Here is a 24,243-nt window from a genome sequence, read left to right as displayed (position 1 = left end):
TTTTCTCCCCCAAAACAGTAAACTTAGGTGTTGACTTCCATAGGTCCCCAGAACACCTTCCTCCATTGTCCCCTTCCCTGCTGCAATGTATTGAAAAGTACTGTAGATCTGAACAGGATATCTTGTTGTGTTAAGTGGATGTTAAGTGTATTCATGTTCAGAATCTTTCACATGAACGGGAATCCTGCATGGTTGGGGGATCCATTCACATGGAGGATTCTAAGGGTTGGAATTACAAGAGACTTCCGGTTGATCGCGCGTCTCTTCAGTTGAAGAGACCTTGGTGCATTGAAGACACGGGAAAACACAATACAACACACTAAAGCTTCCCCCTTCAGATCTTCCTACTCAAGATGTATAGGGCTGCAGCTGCAGCCCACGGGAACAGAAATGGCTAACATGCATCCTCCTTCCCTTCAAATCCCTGAACTGGTTAGAGAGATTTTTCCCTGGGGGAAAATTCCTTGTTGCAAGCATATAGCCCAAGATGCCACTGATGATGCTAAAAATCTGAAAGGGAGACAATTGTGCACCTGTCTCCTAGAACAGATGGAAGAAAAGTGTAGGGCACTCATGATGTGAAGAAGAAGTGTGGCCGGGCTTCCGGCCTCACTTCTGACATCAAATTCTTGTGCTAGAACCGCAGTGTGACCCCACTTCTTGCTCTGTTTCTGCAGTTCCTTTACACTGTGTAATGTGTAAAAGGAACTCAAGTGTACACTGAAACACTTATGGCATTTACTCCATTAGCTAGGAAGTTGAAACTTTGTACATGCCTCGTCCAAAATACCCTTATTTCTGTAAAAGTCTGAAGGGGAGACATTTATGCAACCATTTCCTGAACTAGGAGACTCCTAATATAATTTGAAATGGTAACCATCAGTGCCAAATTTTCACACAGGCTAGGTGAACTACAGCTCAAGGGCTCAGGCTACGAGGGGCCTCTAAATACAACCTCACCAGCACTAAATTTTACATAATAATGCACTTTTTGGGGTGGGGAGGGGGTAATACTATGGGGCTTCTAAAACTTAACATAGCTTCGGGCCTCAGCATGTCTTAATCTGGCCCTAGATATCATACCTTCCAAGCCCTACAGAAAGGTAAAAGTTCCTACACACGTACAATACACACTGATAACTAGAGAAGTCTGAAAGGTAGACATTTGGCTCTCCCTAGAAATAGGAGACAAGAACTGTACCCCAAACACTATAGCTCTGTAAAAGGATATGATTTTTTTCAATATAATAAAGATATAACCAAGGCCTAATAAGCACAACATAACAGATAATGTAGAATTATTATACACATTACATATGGAATACGCAACTGGAAGTCCTGAGGCCAAATCTGTGCCTGCTGAAGAGTACCAGTCCTCTTCCTCCATTGCTATGCATTCTCGTCTTCAAAGTGACCATCTTCTAAAAATACCTGCTAGTTAGGTCTATAGTGTAAGCAAACACATTTGCATGATAAGGTGTTCCCTGTTTTCTTACATTAGCATTAATGTAGAATGATGAATATTGAGAATAATTTTGGAAACCTGTTAGATTTGTGTTGAAAATACTTCATTTATCATTGTTGTGTTTCGCTCTTGTAAATGGAAACTTTCTTGCAAGAATATCTATTCTCATATGTATGGTAAACAAAAAACAAACCTATAAAACAAAATAAAAACATATATGAGGGGGAAAGTGTTCTTGTAATTTCTGTTCAAGATAATTTTGCACATTATGCATGGGATTCAACTAAGTTTTACTCAGGGCAGATCCACTGAAGTGAATGAACATGCCTAAATGAGGCCTATTGATTTCAATAGGTCTACTCTGGGTAAAAAAGAAACCTGGTTGAATACCAACCAGATGTCATTTATATCAAGTGCATAAATACATTGCTAGGACAGGTAGTCATTTTGTAATACAAATATCATATCATATCAAATCTTGAGAAATCTCATAAAAGAAATCTGAGTACAATGGATACCTGTTATCATTTAAATGTGCGGTGGATATAAGGAAGTGATAGTAAGCAAATAACGTGTACAGGCCCCTTGCCAACCTGCTAGGTTCTACAGAGGAGAACAATAGGCTGTATTCCAAATAACGAAGTATTTCTCAGCTTCTACGTGTCAGATTTGTACACACACAGCCCCACATATATTCTGCCAATCTAATTTATTTTAGGTAATGGATTTGATTATATCAGACTAAATGAACACCACTGAAAGTGAAATTGTATTCTTTGTTCCTTACTTCTAAAAGTAGGTACCTTTTTGCAGGGGTGGTGGAGTCTGCCATACTCCAGGAACAGGTAGGTAGCCGTGTTGGTCTGAGTCGAAGCAAAATAAAAAAATAATTCCTTCAGTAGCACCTTAAAGACCAACTAAGTTTATATTTTGGTATGAGCTTTCGTGTGCATGCACACTTCTTCAGATACACCAAGTGTATCTGAAGAAGTGTGCATGCACACGAAAGCTCATACCAAAATATAAACTTAGTTGGTCTTTAAGGTGCTACTGAAGGAATTTTTTTTATTATACTCCAGGAAGTTTCCAACAATTGGTAACTGTCTTTGGGTAGCAGACAGCCTATGGATAAGACAAAACAAGATCCTTGATTAAGATTCAGACACCTCAGTAGAGCTATGCACATACAAGTATTGATTCTCCCTGTGCAACTGGGAGCCTCTCACTTGTACTTCTATTTGAACATGCAGAGTCCATGTGCATATAATTGTTCAGATCTTTGGATAAATGTATGAGACACTGAGAGTGAGGATGGAAGGTCCCCCACTCTCCATGTTTATTAAACACCTAAAAGGGCTTGTTGAATGGAAAGTTGCCCCCCCCCACTTCAGCCACATTTAAACATTTGTAGCTGGCTGGATAAAATTATATGAAAAGCTGAAACATACTTTAATTTCATTTGCAAGCTCTTTAAGCCAGGGGGAGGAAACTGGATACGTCCCAATCGCCTTCTCAATCCGGCCCATGGACGGTCCGGGAATCAGCGTGTTTTAACATGAGTAGAATGTGTCCTTTTATTTAAACTGCATTTCTGAGTTATTTATGGGGCATAGGAATTTATTCATCCACCCCCCCAAAAAAAACATATATAGACCGGCCCACCACATGGTCTGAGGGACGGTGGACCGGCCCCCTGCTGAAAAAGGTTGCTGATCCCTGCTTTAAGCAATGGAGTGATGTGATTCTAAGATTTGGTCCATCAGCAAATGATTGTTAAGCTTGGGATCTACCAAACACAGAACCAATATCACTGTCTGTTATATTCTGCTAGCACAGCAAGGATCACTAATGTGTAGGTTTGCTGAAGACCCGGCAGTTCATGCAAATCTGCATCAACCATTAATAGAATAATTGTTTTACAATCCTAGTGCATATTTATTAAAGCGTACTTGAGTGGAAGTGCTGACCTATCTGATTTTAATTTGTCATATCTTTGCAATATTTAAATTAAATGCAAGCATCTTGCCTGGCCTAATGGTTTTGCTCCTGCGAGTAAGCGATATGGCTTGGTGGAGCTGAGATAGCTTCAGTAATTATTATCAAAAGTTGAACAAGATGTGTATTAGCTTGCAGTCTGGTCACATATTTTGTAGCATTCAGGCCTATGGATTACTACAGTAACTAGGCTGCAATGAGATTGCAGTGGAGGTTTTTAAAAATAAATAAATTATGGAGTTATTTTGGAATTGTAGGTGCAAACACACATATGTCACCACCCAGGCCATGAGAACAGTGATTCCAGTTTCCAAATCACAGAGCAGATCAAATAGGGTATCATGGTCAATTGTATAAAAAACCACTGAGAAATCAAGGAGTAGCAAGGTCATCTTACTCCTGAAATAGGTCACACATCAGAGCAAAGAGAGCCATTTTGGTATGAAACCCAAGGCTCAACTCAAGATGAAACAAGTCAAGGTAATGCACACCTTCCAAGAATGTCTGAAGTTGAACAGCTACTGTATACAGTCGTACCTTGGAAGTCGAACGGAATCTGTTCCAGAAGTCCGTTCGACTTCCAAAATGTTCAGAAACCAATGTGCGGCTTCTGATTGGCTGCAGGAAGCTCCTGCAGCCAATTGGAAGCCGTGGAAGCCCCATCAGATGTTCAGCTATCAAAAAAAGTTCACAAACCAGAACAATCACTTCCGGGTTTGCAGTGTTCGGGAGCCAAAACTTTCGAAAATTAAGCTGTCCAAAAACCAAGGTACAACTTTAACTAAGGAATGTCACTTTAGGGGGGTGAAACTTAATTTTTGAAAATTTCTTCAGGGAGGGTACTTAAAAATATGTTTTTGGGGTGTGTGAATAATTCAAATAAGCTATTATTTTTGTGATCTGACAAAATTGAGCTTGGTAAATCTACATTTGATTAAAAAGCACATTAACTAAGGTTACCAGATGTCCCCATTTCCTGGGGACTTTCCCCAGATTTACAAATCAGTCCCCTGACAAAATCCATCTATTTAGTAGGAAGCTGAAAAGTGTCCCCGGATTCATTGAAAAAAATCTGGTAACCTTAACATAAACTGCTCTTGAAAAACCAAATAACTGAAATTTTGCCTGCTGAAAATGTCAGGTAAGGCTACATAATAATAAACAATAAACAATAATAATATATGATATAACTGCAAGTACTTGACAATCATTTTACTTATTTTAATAATAATAAACAATATAAGTGCAAGTACTTGGCAATCATTATTAATCATTAATTATTAACCATTTCGAGGCAATTTTTCACATATTGTACTTACTGAGCTAAATTACATTATATTAATTTAACCAAAATATCTTTTTTTAATTTCAAGTCATGTTTTACAATTTTAGCACCCCTCATTTTTGGAATTTTAAAGTTGAAAAATTCAGCATGCCCTACCGTATGACACAGGAGGTTGCAGGAGGTAGGGGAATTGGAATTTTTTTGGGGGGGGGTGTAGAAGTGCTAGTGTAAACCCACCATCAGATACAAGAAGAAAGAGAGAGGGAGATGCCTGTCCCATATATTCAGTATCCTGGAACAGGCAAGTGACCAACAGATACTGCTGATCTGGTTTCTGTTCCTGCACCTTCACAATTAATGTTTCTTAACATTAACAAGTTCCTTTCTTCAGCATTGGCTGCCATATTTTCTTTGCTGGAGGCCATCATATCTCTACTTTCAGATAGAGTGATGATAGTTAATTGGCCCCACTGCAACCCTTCTTTCCCATTTTCATTCCTGCTCATGACATTTTCTTTCTTTATCCAAAGCTCAGGCATCAAACACAGCATGTTGAGAAGAGCTGGTGTGATTCACCGAACCACCTGTTTCTTTTTCTACATACCTTGATGGTAATGTTTCACAGTCTTTAGTACAGTAACAGTATTGTTCTTTCTCCAAACTTTTTTTTTTTTGTTGGGAGGCTAGGTATTTCTTTTGCTTTTTCTCCAGCAGTGAAATACTGTAGCAGAGTCTAATTTATTAGTATATTCCACACATTTATGCTTTCTTCTAGATAATATGATGTATCTTCTAACACTTTCATTTTGCTTTAACCTTGCTTGTTGTATACATTGTAGCAATGTGGTTTTAGGAGATTAGCACAAGATGATAAAAACTAGCTCACCCAGGTGTGTCCCAAATGTAAATAAGAGAATAGGTTCAGCAAGTTTTCACTATATGGGATGCAGAGAATGAATTGCACTAGGCAAGAGCTATAGCATATTGCTATCTAACCTTGAGCAAAATTGTCAGAAAAGGAATGCTGGTCGCTGGAGACTGCTGTGCAGCTCTGCACCACTCTTTATGAATGGTTATGCCTAAGGATTCACTCTTTCCCCTTGCTTTTTTTTTTGTCAGCCATAGGAAGGTTGAAGTGAGATGCTTGCCATGTTGGAAAAATGTAGCATCCAGGTATGGATAATTTAGCAGCACCCAATCAGTGCTGTTCTGATTTAAGCTGGAAGTGGAAGAGCAACTCTGTTTCCAGACTTCCAATACTCTGTAGCCAAATGGGAAGTTCCCCTTTCCCCAGCTCCAAATGGGCTAAATCTTGCAAACTGCATACATAGTCGTGTGTGTGTGTGTGTGTGTGTGTGTGTGTGGCCACACTCTCCCTCTCTTAGCTACCTGCAGATTCAAGCCTCTGCAACCTGGGGAGGGAGGGAGAAGGCACTCAAATCTGGAGGCTTCAGGTCAGTCTGGGGGTTTGCCAACAGCATCACAGCTGATTTCCTGTGGGTACATTGCACATTCACATGTGAAAGAAGAGTGCTGCTGGATCAGACCAAAGGTCCATCTAGCCTAGCATTCTGTTTCTCACAGACACCCATGAGAAGCCTAAAAGAAGACCCTGAGCACCAAAGCATGCTCCTGCTCATTATCTTAAACCGGACTGTATTCCCAGCAAGGTTACCACAAAAAGGAGATCAGCACAGACTGAACCTCTTTTGGGACCCCTGACCATTAGGTCCAGTCGTGACCGACTCTGGGGTTGCGGCGCTCATCTCGCATTATTGGCTGAGGGAGCCGGCGTACAGCTTCCAGGTCATGTGGCCAGCATGACAAAGCCGCTTATGGCGAACCAGAGCAGCACACAGAAACACCGTTTACCTTCCCACTGTAGCGGTACCTATTTATCTACTTGCACTTTGACGTGCTTTCGAACTGCTAGGTTGGCAGGAGCTGGGACCAAGCAACGGGAGCTCACCCCATCGCAGGGATTCGAACCACCGACCTTCTAATCGGCAAGTCCTAGGCTCAAGTTAGCCATGACTAAATTAAGTGCAGTGGATTTCAGTGAGTCTACTCCAAGTATGATTAAGGGGACAATCCAAATTCTGGATGCCAACTGGTGGGGCTTTGTGGAGCAGCAGGACAATAGCCACAGCTGCAGCGCTGCTGCACATGACAGCTGGGGTAGAAGGCAAGGGATGGAAAACCATTGTTACACTACTTTGGAGCCAGTACAGCAATCGGTACCAGACAGGATGCAATGCTGTCATGTGATAGAAGTGGGATCAGCTCATGTTTCAATAGATTTTATGCCAGCTTCAATGGCAGAGCTGGGTGCAGGAACATCTGTGCCTAGGTCAAACTCCTCACGCAACCCAGGAGAAGAGGGACTGAATTACTATGGATCTCACCCAATAAAAAAAATAAAACATTGCAAATAAATGGCAGCAACAATTAACTAATGGAATACGAATTCTAACAAAGTAATACAATTAGCCTTTATTAAATACTTTGCTATAGGAAGGAATTAGGAGCTAATGTATTCCATACAAATGCTGCTTGTATTATAACATCCCTTTTACTGCAATAGCGGAAGAGTGGCTATCCTGATTCCCATGCGAGACTGCCATATATTTAGGTGATTACCTTGGTCATTGTTGCTCTGAGCATTTGATTATTATTTTTTTTAAAATGCGTTCCTGCAATTTTGAAATGGCAGCTGCAGATTCCTTGGCAGTGAAGCCTCCTTCTAACTATTTGCTGGTATCGCAAATTCACCTCTAAGAATCCTTAATCCCTGTGGCTGAGGGTTAGGAGACAGAAAAAGAATTGTATTTGGAATATCACTACCTTTGCCTGATAAGAAATTCTGCCAAAATTCCTGCTAGTATTAAATCGAAATCTGTATTTTAAGGATAACATGACTTTTCTAGTCCTTAACTTATCTATTTCATGCAGCTGTATCTTTGACTTATTCCTGTGTCATCTATATTTCAGGAAGAATAAAGAAGTTGCTTTTCCCAGAAGCATTCGAATTGGGCTCATTCAAATAATTATTCTGAGCTCCGCAGCCATGCCAAGTAGTCAAGCATATTTACAGCCACTTTGAAGTTAAAGATTATCACCAGCTGCCCTTGTAAGTAGGGATGCTGCTTCACAGAGGGACAACACTGGAGGCTGAAGCCAAAACCCACCAATCAGAAGCTGCTGACTAGGTATTAGGCTGGAAGAAAAATCCTCCCTTCACCGAAAATTTTCTACTGTGTCATCAGTGCTTGATTCAAGCTTAAAGTTGCCAGTGTGGGTCCCTTGAACCTGAAACTTCCATGCATTCATTCGCAATGCTTTTCTCTAATTGCTTTTCTTTCTGTGTTGTATCACCAACAGGAGGGATGTGTTTTTGGATAGCATTATCTTTTACATACTCTTGATGGGAATAAACCTACATGTGCCCAATGCATATATTTCACAGACAATAAGCTGTGGTGTTTCCCTGCCACATTTTAGATGTACTTCATTCTTGCACTTAGAAAGATACTGACCCTCCCTCTGCCCCATCATCAGTGGACAGGCTTCTTTCTTGCAAATATGGGAGGAGTCAAGTTAGTATTCCACTTTGCCCAGTTATCTGGAGCTGAGGGAAGGTGCTGTGATTTCTGAGCAACGGCGATGCTTCCTCTAGGTCTATCACTTGCAGCACTGGCTGTATGAGCATGGATTGAGGACACCGTTCTTCTGCACCTTTATAGAATTGTGAACTCCTCTCATGGCATGGAGCTTACATCTGATAATGACAGGTTCCCCTCATCCTGTCAGTTCTAATTCAGTTCTGGCAAGGACTCAGAACATTAAACTGGGTCAACAAACAATGGTCCTAGCTTGGACTCTTGCTCTGCCCTTTGAATTCCTCTTCAGATAAAATAGCACCACCTAAATAGGTCACCTTAGGGACGCGGGTGGCGCTGTCGGTTAAACCACAGAGCCTAGGGCTTGCCAATCAGAAGGTCAGCGGTTTGAATCCCCGCGACGGGGTGAGCTCTTGTTGCTCGGTCCCAGCTCCTGGCAACCTAGCAGTTTGAAAGCATGTCAAAGCGCAAGTAGATAAATAGGTACCACTACAGTGGGAAGGTAAACAGTGTCTCCGTGTGCTGCTCTGGTTCGCCAGAAGCAGCTTTGTCATGCTGGCCACATGACCTGGAAGCTATACACCGGCTCCCTCGGCCAATAATGTGAGATGAGTGCTGCAACCCCAGAGTTGGTCACGAATGGACCTAATGGTCAGGGGTCCCTTTACCTTTAAATAGGTCATCCTACCTATTGGAAATAAGCCTCCGATGATTAGATCAGTGTTACTTGATTTGAAATGAAGCGATGTGTTTCACACAAGACAGCATTTCTGTAAGGGCTAGAATACCCCCCCCCCCCGATAGTGAGAGACTATTGTCTATCTTTTATTCAAGTGACATTATCTCTTAATTTCCTCTAGGCAACCTTTGGTTATTGACAGCAATACATTTTGAAGGATTGTAAACTCTGGATTTTTATCAGTCTGTTTCCTAAAATGCAGTATATTATAACATTGACTGTTTGGATAACATGAATAATAGGATCACTTAAATTAATGGGTAAAACCTAGAGCTAGGAAGCAACCCTAAAAGAACATTAATGATTGCTGGATGTCAGTAATTTTGTCACTAATGTTGCCAAAATTGTTGAGTCAGAGGTGTATCCTGGGTTGATACTGACTACAGCCAGGGTGGCTAAACTGTGGCACTCCAGATGTTGTTGGACTACAATTTCTATCATCCCTGACTACTGACCAGGCTGACTGGGCCCTCCAACAACTAGTTTGCTACTCTTGAACTATAGAACACTGAAATGTTGCTAATCAGATTCCATCCCAAATCAACAATCCTGCATACCACAGATCATTACACCCTGCTCCAGATATAGTTAATGCCATTGCACTAATTAGCAGTGAAGTGCAATTAACTTAAACCTGCTAAGTGTAATGGGCCTCAAGCACAACTATTTTTTCATTCGGAATATCATGTTTTGATACTGGAGAAGCAATATTCTCCCCATTTTCTGTGGTGCACCTTAAGTTTTAACTTACCCTGCTATGACAACAGATAGCAGGAAAGAGCTTTTGATTATAGTGGGTATTTCTCCCTTGTCTTCTAGTATTGATTGCAACCTCAAATTTACTGCTTCACCTTGTAGGCAGTGTGAAGTTGAGAGGGATTATTAGCCTGCATATGCTATTAACTGTGTGACTCTAGGGCAACTAATTTGAGTTTATTAGACTCTATGTTGGAATGAACCTTCAAAGAAATAAGATATTACTGTTGAAAATGTTCTGTTTTGAATGTGAAAAACAAGGTCTCTTTTCTTAGTGAGCGGAATCTATGGTTAGGAATCGCCTTACTCTGTTTATCAGTGGAAACAAATCACGCAAATAAGCAAGTACACTGGCATAAACATTGCTAAAACCAGGTTCAAAGGCACACATTGCCAGGAATAACTGCTGAATGGAGTTGATGAGGGGAGGATCCTGAGTTAGCCAACATACTAACATAAGTCAAAAGAAATAACTGATGTGTCACAACAACATTTACAAGAATATGTAATTGAAAATGGAGCTTGAAATGCCATCAATTCATAACAAAACCTCAAGTCCAAACTTTATTTAGACCAAGGTACTTTGAAGATGATTTATGCATTTCATGCAAACATATTTTTGCAGCTTGAAGTAAACACAAGTTGACTTTTTCCACTGGATAAACACCATAAACTATTCCATGGCATAAACATAAATTTATGATGAATTGTTTTGTGAATGGTTCAAGCATCGAGATCATGAAACGCCACATCCTAAAAGTCTTCAAAAATAAGGTGAAACCAGAATGTGGTTAAACATGTGCAAATCCTGAAGGAGCTCAGTTTGTTGACTCCCATTACTTTCTATTTCCATTTTGAACCAGACTATGCACACATTCACCCAAATGCTGTCCTTGTCTGACTGTGTCTGATCAGCACAGTCTACGAGAAACACTTACATAAATCAGGAGATCCTGTAGTCCAGGCCAGAGGTAGCCATTGTGGTGCTTTCCAGAGGATGTTGGGACACCAGAATGGCGAGCAGTCAGGGATTATGGAAGTTGGAGTCCAACTATGTCTGGAGGGGACCAAGTTGGTTACTCCTAGAGCACAGGTGCAATATATTTCAATGGACCAAAGGAAAAATGAATTTTCTTGATTTTACAAATGCAATGGCGTATTGAGGATTTAGTTATCTTACTTGTTCTGTCTTGCACATTTATAATCCACCTTACAGCTAAAAGCTAATGAGGCAGTGTACAGCATGATTAAATGAAGTAAAATACAAATGATACATACTCGACAAACTAAAAGCAGTAAGATCATTTCTGTAATTGTACAGTTAAAATTCCATAAAATGACTGTTAGGTTTCTGCGACTTAAGTAAAATTAAAACTGTGCCCTAATTTTCTCGGAATTCTGAAATTTTTGTTTTCTGAAAAGCTCAGCTGGTGTTTTCAAGCAGAAATGACAGTGTCAACTTTTATTGTATCATACAATAAAAGAGCATGCCACTGGGTGGAAGCACAATGTACACTATTATATATAAATTAATAATGCAGAATTAACCAGAACATGCACAGTTAGAATTCACCAATAATGATCATATCCCCATTCAGTTATCGCTTCTGATTTACTATGTTCATAATTTTGGATGAATATTACCGGTATTGCCTACTATTTTTAATTCGGCTAATAATGCCATTTTTTTTGTTATTGTTAGTTATTTATATGATCCTCATAACAAGGGTATGGTAGTCATAATAAGGATATGATAGTCAAACATTTTAAAACATGGAGAAAGAAAATAAAGACTGTTTTCTCAATAGGGTAGTGCATGTGGAATTTTCAAAAATGTGCATGGATTTTTACAAGATGGTATATTCTTCGAGCTCTTCTGTAAGCTACAATTCCAAATAACCCAAGCATAATGTTAAGTCACAATCACAAAAATGTTTTGTGAATTGGACAAATAGCCCAGGATTGAACAGTCTCTCAAGACTGAGACATAAATTTCCAGCACCAATATTTTTTATTTATACCCAAGTAACCTTAGGAGATGGGTAAATTGCTCAAATAGAAAAAAAAGTACAGCCCTTGAGAAAGTCTTTGGCTACTGGACCCACACATGACTGTTCCATTATAAGCAATGATGTTGAGGCACATGAAGTTCCTCTTAAAACTATGCCCACTGATCAGAGGATAAGCAAGCGAGTCAAAAGGTGTCATTGAGAACTTAATTCGTTCCGGAGGTCCGTTCTTAACCTGACACTGTTCTTAACCTGAAGCACCACTTTAGCTAATGGGGCCTCCTGCTGCTGCCGGGCCAATGGAGCACGATTTCTGTTCTCATCCTGAAGCAAAGTTCTTAACCTGAGGTACTATTTCTGGGTTAGTGGAGTTTGTAATCTGAAGTGTTTGTAACCCGAGGTACCACTGTACATGCAAGTGTGAGCTATGCATGATAGCATGATTTCCCTACAATCCATCCTATATTCCTTTGAAAACAACTTTTTAATTTTTAACCAAACTTTGGGTCCACCAACCCAATGAATTTACCGGTATCCCTTCAACGCTGTAAAATCCATTCACATCCTAATGCCTTTCTCACGCTTCTCTAATATGTTGATCAAGTTCTGAAAGGCACATTTGTGTTTCTCTTCCAGGAATAGTTATACAAAATCTGACACCGTGTTTTCATCATTTATTCATGGGACTGGTGTTTAAATGAATAGGTTTGCATTGTGATGTGAGCTTTTCGGAAATGAGCTTTAAAACAGTAACAGTTGGTACCAGCCTCTAGCCATGCAAACAATGAGGTACCAGTTGTGAATCAATGGGAATCTATGGCCAGTATGCAAAGAACCATAAGTCAGCAATAGTGTAGTACAGGCTAAAACAATAGGCTCTCAATCAGGAAGAACAGCAAAAACAACCTCCATGGTCCGAATGGTTTGTTTTCAGATGAAACCATTATGCATTCTATACAAGCATATAACTACATATGCATATGGATGTGTATGTCTGTATATAATATAATGGACATAAAGAGATAGCATTAATCAGAAACCTGAATTTGGCAAGGATATATTTGTTAATATCATGCTTTGATATCAAAGTACTGTAGTAGAGCATGCAAAAGATCCTAGGTCCAAATTTCCAGATAGGGATGTAACTGACTTCTGCTTGAGACTGGAAAGCAAGACAATACTAAACTAGATGGAAAATTGGTTTAGCTCAGAATAAAGTGCTTTTCTGTGTTCTCATGAGACACTGTAAATCCTTAAAATTCTCTAGTAGTGCAAGCCTTGTATAATTTGTACCATATTGAAGTCCTTAGATATGATTGTTATGATATAAATAAACTAGTGATTATGATTATATTCTACCACATGGCCTCCACTTTATGGTTGTGAAATACAGGCCATTCTAATCTGAAGCACTGTGAATTGCCATTGCATTCTCACTTTAGCCTCTCCACCTGCTCTCTCTGTGACATGCAACACTCAAAAAAGAATCTCCATAGCGACACACACTATATAGCTACCATGCAGTGGCTTCCCATATGGTGCTTGTAACTTAGTGGTCTGACTTGTATCAAGCAGTGACTCTATATTAAGCGTTTGGATAAATATATCTCATCTGAGGCTTCATACCTGAAGTGGCAAAATAGGACCAAGGGAAGCCAATATGCCCAAGATTTTGCTGCACACCACACATCACCATGTTAATGGTGTAGAAGAACACTTGCCAATCCTATATTCGTGCTAAGAACACAAGAAAAGCCCTGCATCCTGTTCCCACAGTGGCCTGTGCGAAGCTCACTAGCAGGACAGGCAACCCGACAGCACTCTCCCTGATTGGGCTCCCCAGCAACTCATCCTACTAATTCTCTGTCCCTCCCCCAAGCTAGCATTTGTTTCTTTTGCTACTCAACAATCTGCTATGCACACATTTTATCTACCTTGTCTCCACTGTCATTCTGTTAGCCTTTAAAATAATTAAGAGATTTTGTTAATGGAATGCTGTGGCAAGATAATAGTCCCTTGCTACTAGATAAAATGTCAATTTGACATTTATTTTCCAAGCAGGAGGCAAGTATCTGGTAACAGTCTCCTGAGCTATTAATTTTGTTTCTGTTAAAGATCTCTTGTCTCCACCCATGAACTATGAAATGATATATATATTGGCCCCATTATCTGCTTGCATTTTATGAAGCACGGTTGCATTTTGGAAATTTCACCGTTCTCGTGAGAAAGGAAAGCTCTTGCTTACTTCAGCCATTAGCTCATACCTCATACCAGCAGCTTATTAAAGTAGTATTTCACATAGTTCTGGGTTTTGGTTTTTAAAAAGTTTCCCAAGCACTCAGAATGGTCTTCAGGCGGATTGTTCCTACTGCCTCATTTACATGTTTGATTTTAGTGCAATCAGTAATGTTCAGGATTTCCTCTGTTGTATTAATTAAAGGGAAACTACCTGTTCTGAAGCTGAGTAAAGGGGGCAAGGAATCTTTCCACATAGTGGCAGTGTTACTGTTTCCTTCATCTCCCCATCCCATGTGACTAAAATTCAAATTAAACTTGTTATGTTTTGTATTTTGCAAGTATTGCTGAATCTTAATATTGAAAAGAGCTTCACAGACCACCTATCCCTGTCCCTATAGAATGGTAAAGGGACCCCTGACCATTAGGTCCAGTCGTGACCGACTCTGGGGTTGCGCGCTCATCTCACATTATTGGCCGAGGGAGCCGGCATATAGCTTGCAGGTCATGTGGCCAGCATGACAAAGCCACTTCTGGCGAACCAGAGCAGCACACGGAAATGCCGTTTACCTTCCCGCTGTAGCGGTTCCTATTTATCTACTTACATTTTGACGTGCTTTCGAACTGCTAGGTTGGCAGGAGCTGAGACCGAGCAACGGGAGCTCACCCCGTCACAGGGATTCGAACCGCTGACCTTCTGATCAGCAAGCCCTAGGCTCAATGGTTTAACCCACAGCGCCACCTGGGTTCCTCTATAGAATGGTAGAATATTTTATTCATAAAACAATTATCCATAGGTTTACTATGAAAAGGGAAACATAAAGTATCTACATTAAGAAACTCTAATAACCCCTTACTTGCCTTGCCCTGTATAGCTCCTAACCAATAGGAGGATCCTTCATAGCTGTAGTTTCTTTCTAGCATTTCCTGCTCTCCAAAACCTCCATTTGTTGACTGTTTACTAGGTGGGGTTCAGTTGAAGATGCAGTGGACTTCAGGGGTAGCCCCAGAACTGCAGGAACTCCCTCCCTCAAGTAGAGTCTTGCCCCAACTGCAGGCATTTCGGTGAGCGCTAAAGACCTCCTTGTTCAATGCTGCCTTTTATTGAGTCATAATAAGCCAAAGTGCTACAGAGCAGCTTTGTAATTATTCCCGTATGCTTGCTAATGTGTCTGTTAAATCTTTATATATTGTCCTGCTCCCGTGTGGGTGTTGTTTTGTTGTAGCTCTAAAAAGCAACTAAAATACTTTAAATACACAGACAGATTTATAGATAATTGCATAACTCCTAACCGATGAGTCGGAGAAGGCCTTTTAGGCCATGTAATGTCCAACCCTTTCTGGATGCAGGAAATCTGGAGCTTCTTCATTCCCAACTCATGGCTGTTAAAACTCTGCTTGAAAAATTCTCCAGTGAGGAAAAGCTCAACAACCCTCTAGGTGTTTGGTTCCATCATCAAATTTCTCTTCCTTGGCAACTGAAGTGTGTTAGATCTAGTTATGCTTTCTGCAGCAGCAAAGAATAAATCTTTGCCCTCTACCATGTAATAGACAGTCAGGGTTTTCTTCTCCTAGCTACAGTTCCTTCAACGTCTCCTCATGGGGATTGTTTTCCATACCACTGGCCAACTTCATTGCCCTCCTCTGATTCTGTTCCAATTTGCCTGTATCAAATTGGGCTGTTCATAAATTAAAAGGGGCGAGTCTAAAAGATTGTGCCCATTATAAAAACCAGAATTTGGCCTGGTTTGTAGCCAAGTTTACCACGCTGGGAAAGGAAATATAATACAGCATGCAAGTTGACAGAATGAAGACAACAGGGGCAAAATCAGAGAAGGAGGAGAAAAGAAGAGAGGTGACGAAGATCGGAAAGAGTGGGATAATCTTGGGAAATGCTATAAAGGTGGTTAAGCCTTTTGTGTGCAAAGTTAGAAAGGGGAACACAATTATTTTTGACAGGCATTGCTTTCATTTTTGCAATGAAGTTTTGAAAGCATTATTGGCATTAGCTCTGATCATTGGCATTTTTTATATGAATGTCTAAAACTTGATTCAGATAGAGCCATTGCTGTTATTGTATGTGTGGTGTGACTTAAACCCTTGGAATTAGCAACAGAACAATAAATGCCCTGCTTCGTTAAACTAATGTTATTATTAGTGGAAATAACTATAATTTCTTGAGGAAATAAAACCAGCCAGGAGATGTTAATTACTTGTTAAGAGTTCATTTATATGCTGGATTGGCTACAGAAGTGTGGGGTTTTTTTTTTTTTGGAGAAAAACATTTTTTTAAGGCAGTAAAATCCTGTCAGATCCACTAGGTGGCACATGATGACCATGGCTAATACACTATACTGCCACAAAACCTTCCATTCATGTCATAAATAAAGACCAGCATTATTAATTTATACCATTGCATCCACTCTGCCCCCAATATTTGTTTAGCCAGCTGTTTCCTCTAATCCTGCTTAAACACCATTGACTAAAATTCCAAATACATTTAGGGGTGGGGTCCCCCCCAAGAACATTTTGTTACCTACAAATTACAAGCTGCCTTTTCAAGCACATGCCTGCATGTAGCGGTTGCAAGCTGTGAAGCCAGAATTTCTAACAATTCCTTAGTAGAAACACAAAATGTTTGTGAGCTGAAAATGATTCAATTAAACATTTTACAAAATTGAAAAGGATTTTATCATATATTTTGACAGACATTTCTGATTTTCAAATGTCAAATAAATAATCTACTTTCAGTGTTTTAAGGCATTTTAATTGTCACTTGAGCAGAGAGGCAAATATTGCAGATGCTTTTAATTCTTCCCATGGCTTGCAAGCCAACTCTGAACAATCTTTAGGTCTTTGATCCTAGTGATACATACAGGAAGAAAGCTTCACTGAACTGTTGGGAAGCGGGGAGAAGACAATCTGGAAGCTATGTTGCACAAGTGGATTTCCACTGCACAAGTGAGTGGACATCATTGAATGTCATCCCATGGATTTTTGGCGCAACGTATTTCATCATTATTTTCATCAGAGCTTATTTTCATCATAGAGAATTCAGGACCAAAACTTTAAAAGGCACAATAGCATGAACAACATAGGGTTTGTATGCCATTTTTCTCCTTTTACAATTGTTCTCTTAAGAAGAGATTGTTCCAAGTACTGACTACTCAGTCTTGCAACTTAGAAATGAGCTACATTATTGATATGTTTAGAAGGCTATAGAATAGGTTGCCGGTCAAGATAGGACTCACAACATAACCTATGTAAACAGACTAGTCAGTCTAGAAGCAGAATACTGTCTATACTGTACAGCAGAATCTTTCAGGGTACAGAACAGGATGCAGAAAATGTGAAACAAGTCATCTTAGGAGAAAATGTATATTTGCACCTGCCTGCCTGCCCCCCATTAATGTAGGAGCAGCCACCACATTAATGGGGAGACAGGCGGGTGCAAATCCACCTTTTACCCTAGTGGACATTTCCCCCTTTAAATGCAGCGTTTTCCAAATCCACAGAAAGCCTGAAATGGCCATAATAGAAAACCCTGCATTTAAATGGGGGAAGGTCTGGTGCAACACTGGGATATCATGTGGATGCTCCAACATTTATGAAAAAAGAGCTCTGGTGTGGACAAGACTGTGAACTTTGGAGAGGCATGTTTCACATTGTGATATTGGGGTGGGGGGGGCAAGCCCAGATTTCCCCTACTGCTTTTATTGCCCATACACCCCTTTCCCCTGGTGGTCCGCCTCTTTCGGCTACCTTCTTCCACCACATGCTTCCTAGACACTGGTTGTAATGATAGCGTTTATATACTCTTTTAGTGTTAAGAAGTTGGTAATCTGATGACAGGTCATGTGAACTAGAAGTGTGGAACAAGCACAGTTCTCCTACTGGTGGCTATAGGTTTGGGTGTGGTTGCTTTTTTAACCTTCCCACAGCAGACAAGAGGTAAACAAGCACATGCATGCATATTCATTCTTCTGAAAAAGAAGTAATTTCCTACACACTGGAAAACCAATGATATGTAGAATAATCCTGGTTTATACACTTGTGCATAGATACCCAGTTACAATTTTCTGATAAGCATTTATGAATCATTGCACAGGAAAAATTAACACATGGTTTTCAGAGTTACAAAAAGGCCAATACCAGAAGTTGTCAAGTTTTGGCAAGAGTCCAGAAACTCATTAAAGAGTTTGGGGACCCACAAACTCGATTACAAGGTTTTCCTCCCCAGCAGCTAAGCAGAAAGGTCACCTTCCTCTGTTCCCCACATACTGAAGTCTATTTAGAATGCAGAATTACTGTTTGGAGCATTTCTGGAATGAAGTGCCTCCCTCCCCATGATCCTCTCTGATTCGAGTCCCTGCCAGCCTCAATCTACAACACAACCTTAATGTATCCAAGCAACTGATGCTCTTCCTCATGTTCCTCTTGGTGCATTTGAGGAATCTACAGTACTTCAAGGAAAAGGAAGAGTGGTCCTTTTCCCCCTTTCTTTTTCTGGCCTCTTTTTACTGTTTTGATTACTCTTTTTCCCTCCCAGCACTCCCCCACCCACCCAGGTGTTTGTTTGTTTTTTTGCATATTCCCTCTGTTGGGTGATGATGTGGTTGGATAGGACAGGAGTGATGTTCGCCAGCACAGGTGTGGTCTGTGGTCTTGTAGTGAGAATTTAGGTTGGGGCTCGTTATGACTAACATTGGGAAGTGTGACTAATGCTGTGGCGACACCCTGTTAGAGAAATGTCAAATGAGAAACAGAACAGGCAACTCTGCATCACCTTTGCACACACTGAGGATGAGGAATGGTTGGCAAAGCCAATAGGCTGACTGTTAAGTTTTTGTACCCCTGATGGGCCCACCAAATGAAATTCAGCTTTAACTCTTTCCTGGTTCAGGGTCCAACCAACCTGGTCAGGCCCTGCTATAACAGAAAGTGAGACTAACCCTATGAGCATCATGTCACAGCACGGAGGATTCTGGGGCAGTTTCATACTTCTCTCATCTGCCATTTTATAATTATGGCTCAGCTTTCTAACCCATCCAATAAAGAGTCCTCCCATGAAGTGTCTTTAAAATGCTAGTGTTGGTCCAATCAATTATAAGCTCAAATTCTACTAAACTATGGCTAACTATTAGATTTCTACTTTATGGGCCAAGTTCTGCCTACACTAATTAGTGTTCTTTACAGTATTTGTCACCCTAAGTTTGAGTACCATTGAACTGATTCCATTAGAATGAGACATTATTCTTTACATTAATTATCTTCTCATGAACTTCTGGTTCTTTTAAAAAAATCATTTTTAAAATTTTCTTTCCTGAATCAGAATATAGATACACTGGGGCTAAATTGCTGCTTTACAACAACAAGAGACCTCTCTCTCCCCCCCCCACCCCAACTTTCAAAAAACCTTCATATTCAATGTAAACTTCTTGGGCATTAAGGCTAATTAGAAAGACAATCCTCTTGGCATCCTCTTGGTTATCTGAAGAAGTGTGCATGCACACGAAAGCTCATACCAAAATAAAAACTTAGTTGGTCTTTAAGGTGCTACTGAAGGAATTTTTTTATTTTATTCTCTTGGCACCTATGTGTCACACAGAGCAGATGTTTCTTCATTGCACCACTGAAGGTTTTAGAACTTGTTTCTTTGAAGGAGGCATTTCTTCAATACTGAAGGAGGCATTTCTTCAATACTGAATTTGAGCTTGTTGTTTTATTTTGCAAGGCTTGTCAGTTTAAGAGTATGCATTGCAGTTTAATAGTTTAATAGTTCTTGCTTACTGAACTGAACTGAAGAGAGCTGGGCCATCAGATGCTGGCTGAATATCAGCCTCCACTAACAACACAAAGCTGATCCCTGCTAACATCTTAAGCGTATTTCCTCATCACCTTGATGTGGGATCATTGCTTGTATAGTGCTAAGATAAATGGGGTGGGGGGAATCCAGGGAATTTTACTTTGCGTCCTACTTCAGCACTTTTGGAAAGAAATGTGCTGGAATAGAAACCCCACCTATTAGTCAAACATTGGACAGGTTCCACTCTCTAATTCTGCCTTCCTAGTCTCCCACCCCAGCTCAGTACAGCAAAACTAAGAGTCAGTGTGACTTGGAGAATAACACCCACTTACCTGCATGCTCAGAATTAAGCACTTTCAAAATGTGCTGGTTTCGCTGGAGGAGTTAGTCAAACTCTTGAAACTAGTGCAACTGAAAAAAAAGCACACTTACTTTGCTGAAATGTGCCCTTTTTGTGCTGTTCGGCACAATTGAATGAGTTTTGAGAACGCACAAGAAAAAATGTAATGCATTTGCAAAATTGAAAGTGCTAAATATACTGAGCTAAAGAGATCTCATGCATCTAGACCTGGCTTAAATTTAACAGCTCATTGTGTTAGCCTGTAACTTTAATATGCAAAAAAACTGACTTTTGAGAATATAGTTATTTGAATGGCACAATAATACCAACCAATTCCTTCATCTTCTGGGAATGTGCATTACAAGGCACATTGCATCACATCATATTTGTCCAGAGTAGAATAACTGAAGCTCTCATTTTGCTACCACCTTCTTGCTTTTCACTCTGACGAAAAGTGTTTGCAAATTGAAAATATTAAACTCACTGATATTAACTTTTCCATTAAGCTCTTATCACAGTGTAACATATGTGTTTCATTTCATGGAATTCTTTTTTTCAACTGACGTTTAGAATTCGGGGAAACTATGTTGGGATTTATTTGATCTTTATGACAACCCATTGAAACTATATACATGCTTTTTCCACTTTGGGAAATCCAACCAACAACATATGTGGACTTTCTGGAGATTATTATCGTACATTCATTAATCTCATTTACACATTGCTTGCTGTATAACACACTAGTAATTCCAAGACCTGCATCTACCCAACTCTTGCAAAACTGTCAGTTTTGGGATGTGTGTTTTGGATTATTATTATCATAAAAGTAAAGCAACAACAACAAATACTTTTTTAGGGTTCTTGAGATAACACTGCCGTGAGTCTACTACTATCATCCAATAACAGCCTTTTGATAATTTATTAAAGTTTTGATCATAAGTAACTCAGTGCTGGAAAAATATGCAACACATTTGGGACTAAACCATCATGCCATTTTAATGTGTTGCGGACAAATATATTGCAGAGGCTACAGTCATCCCCAAAGTGCAGAAGAGGAGGGCACTTGCTAGATGTGTAAACTTCTTCATGCCCCTTTCATCCTTTTTGTGCATATTCAGGAAAGGTACTTATCCATGCATCCTTTCCTTCTCCCATGAAATGCTGCCAACTGTAGGGGGCTGACTCATCTTGGTGACAAACCAAGCTAGGGACTCCCACTCGTTAAAAGCTTCTTACTCTTCTTTTCACCCTCAGGAGGATTGTCATGCAATATAATTTATTAACCCAGACTAATTACCTCCTGTGCTGAGGTACAAGATCACCCTATCATACTGGCATGAATGGAAATCCCCCTTCCCCCAATGTGGGAAATGAAGCAGAGAGTGGTGGCTCTTCTAGACTGAGGGGTCACAGCCAGGTGTGAAATTATGCACCTTCCTTCAGAGATGTGAAAGTTCACTAGGGTTCCTGTTTCTTTCCTTCCATTCTGCTTCCTTACATGTCCATCACTAGGTCCATCACTAGGTGGGCTGCCCTTGGTTCCTCTTGCCGAACCAAGATGCTCAAATTATTTTAGCCCTTGCTTTAGGAAGTTTACAATGGCTATTGCTTCCATTGCTGTCACTGTGGTAATAAATGTGGTCAATGTGAGCAGCGACAGCGGTTGACACCCCATTTCCATCTCTCTACACTACCTGAGATTCCACAGAATGCTATCCTACGCAGGGAGGGATGGGGCATAGAACTGTGCTTGTGAATTGTGGAGTTGGAAGGAACCGTGAGGATCATCTAGTCCAACCCGATGCGATGCTGTCATCCATCAGCCCCCAGCCAGCCAGCATGACCAATGCTCAGAGATGATGGGAGCTATAGCCTAACATCATATAGATGGCCACTGGTTCCCCAGCCCTGAAATACAGGTTTGCCTAGTGGTGAAGACGTCCCTAGCACAAAGCTGAGGCGAGTTGCATCTGTCTAATTCATGCCTGTCTTTGTATCTGTTGAAAGCCAGAGGAGCTCTGTCAGAAGGGGTGGGCGGGATGGCAACCCCTATTCCCTGAGCGCTCCACGCCTCACCAACGGAGAAAAGTTCGTTCCAAGTCCTCCCTCACACGAAGGTCGAGCATTCCCAGGAAAACTGGCGCCTTCAGATTATGGTCTATTGGTTGAGAGCAGCTTGACGGGACTCCCTCCCCACCTCCCCCCCCACCTCTCTCTTTTTACCTTTCTCAAAGTTCCAAAGCGAAGATGCCTCCCCTCAAAAGAGCAAAATAAAGTCTCGCGACGTTGGTCCCTGAGCGCGGTGGCCGCTCGCCTGGCGTCGTTTCTGCGCGCGCTCTGGCTCGCGCGCCGAAGGCTTTGAGAGCGAAAGTCCCGATCCAGGCGAGAGGAGCGCGTGAGGCGGGAGAGCGAGCGAGCGCCACTCTCGGTCGAGAAGGGACCACGTCAGAGGCGAAGGACGTTCCCCAGAAAGCTCGGCGTGAGCTCCGTTCAAAACCTCAGGAGCGAAGGGGAAGAAAAGTCGAAAGCAAAACACACACGCACGGAGAGAAAGAGAGAGACACCCACAGAGTGTCCGGCGCAACAGCGTCTCTTCACACAAGTGGCCTCTTGTCCCTTCTGCCCCCGTGTCCTGACTGACGCCCTCTCCACTTACCTCAGGGTCTCGCTAGGTGCCCTGCCCTCTTGGCTCCGCCGCTTCACAACTCCCCTCACGCCACCCGCGCCCACGCCCCGGCTTTGCCCAGCGAGTGGAACAAGTTGTCAAGAGTTTCCCTGTGTGAAGGGATCACGGCTGGGCGAAGGGCCGACACCTTCTCAGGAATGCGATACTCCCGGGCTCTGTGGGCTCTGCCCTCTTCCTGACGCCCCCCCCCTTCCTCCTCTTCTTGGGATGGTTTCTTGGAGCAGATCAAGAGCCGGGGGAAAGAAAGAGGGGAGGGAGAAAAACGCCGAAGAAATTCTAAGAACTAACGGAATCCCGTTGGTTTACCCTGCAAGTCTCCCAGCAGCAGCTCGCCCCACACGGGAACATGTAGGGTTTTTTTTGGGGGGGGGGGAATCGCTGGCAAACGGGCCCTGAACTTTAGTGGAGTCGGTTGCATCTTTGGATCAAGCAGCATGGGAAAGATTCTTTGTGCTGTAGAGATTCCTGGTCAAGATCAAGAGCCTGAAATCACAGGACATGTTCCCACCACATATATTCAGCTAATAATGAGCAAAGGAGGGTAACAGAACCCTGGTAATATCTATCTCTACTTGCAGTTTATTGAGGATTTAGTGCTGCTGGGGCGGGGGTGCGTGAGAGCAAGTATGCATATCACCCACAGGATGAGGTCCTTGCCAAAATGCTGCCCCATATGATGTTCCCATTTAATCTTGATTTAGCATTTCTGTGGAAAACCCTATAAGCAACAACACCTGTGGAAATGGTAAACCCAGATTAAATTGGGGAAGGGAATGGTCATTTTCATAAGATTGATGCTGAGGAAAAAAATTGCCTGCATGAGCAACATCAAATCCCCGATAATCTGTTGTGTAGTAGTGACCTAAAGCGAGATATGAATTAGCTAGGCTTTGCATGGCTTGCTTCCCTTTCCCCTGAACCTGGCAATTTGAAGAAAACCTGGGCTGTGTCATCTTGACAGTGGGAGAAAAATATTGCCTTTTCAGATTCACTGGCGGTGCTTGCAGATGACCTCATGGATATGGTACATGGCTCATGCCCAGTTATAAATCCAAGCTTTTGGAAATGTTCAAAAAGCAAAATAATGTGTTTGGGATGCCTTTTTACCCACTGGGATGTGGAAGTGAATGAGTCTTGATCCCAGCATCTGTAACACATGCCCCATCAAGGCCCAACAAAAGTGATTGAATAATAATAAAAAAATGTTCGGACTGTCATACGTAGCTAAATGCAAACCCTTACCCTTGCCCTCTGGAGTTCCCCTTTCTAAACTCCCACCTTCTGTTTGCTTAGGTGCCACATATCTG

General features: G+C 41.3%; 1 protein-coding gene across 2 annotated transcripts in view; it reads right to left on the bottom strand.

Moving 5' to 3' along the window:
- Positions 1-23,081, bottom strand: part of HAPLN1 (hyaluronan and proteoglycan link protein 1) — a 64,708-nt gene extending 41,627 nt beyond the window's left edge. Inside the window, exon 1 of one of the 2 annotated variants that reach the window (XM_035100010.3) lies at positions 22,907-23,081. The gene's annotated coding sequence lies outside the window, so the exon portion shown is untranslated. The other variant, XM_035100006.3, reaches the window with a different exon arrangement.
- Positions 23,082-24,243: the final 1,162 nt, after the last annotated feature.

This window comes from Zootoca vivipara, chromosome 10 (assembly GCF_965207765.1).
Source record: "Zootoca vivipara chromosome 10, rZooViv2.hap1.1, whole genome shotgun sequence".
NCBI classification, from domain to species: Eukaryota; Metazoa; Chordata; class Lepidosauria; order Squamata; family Lacertidae; genus Zootoca; species Zootoca vivipara.
The sequence above is the reverse complement of the archived record's forward strand: the minus strand, read 5'-3'. Positions and strand labels throughout refer to the sequence as shown.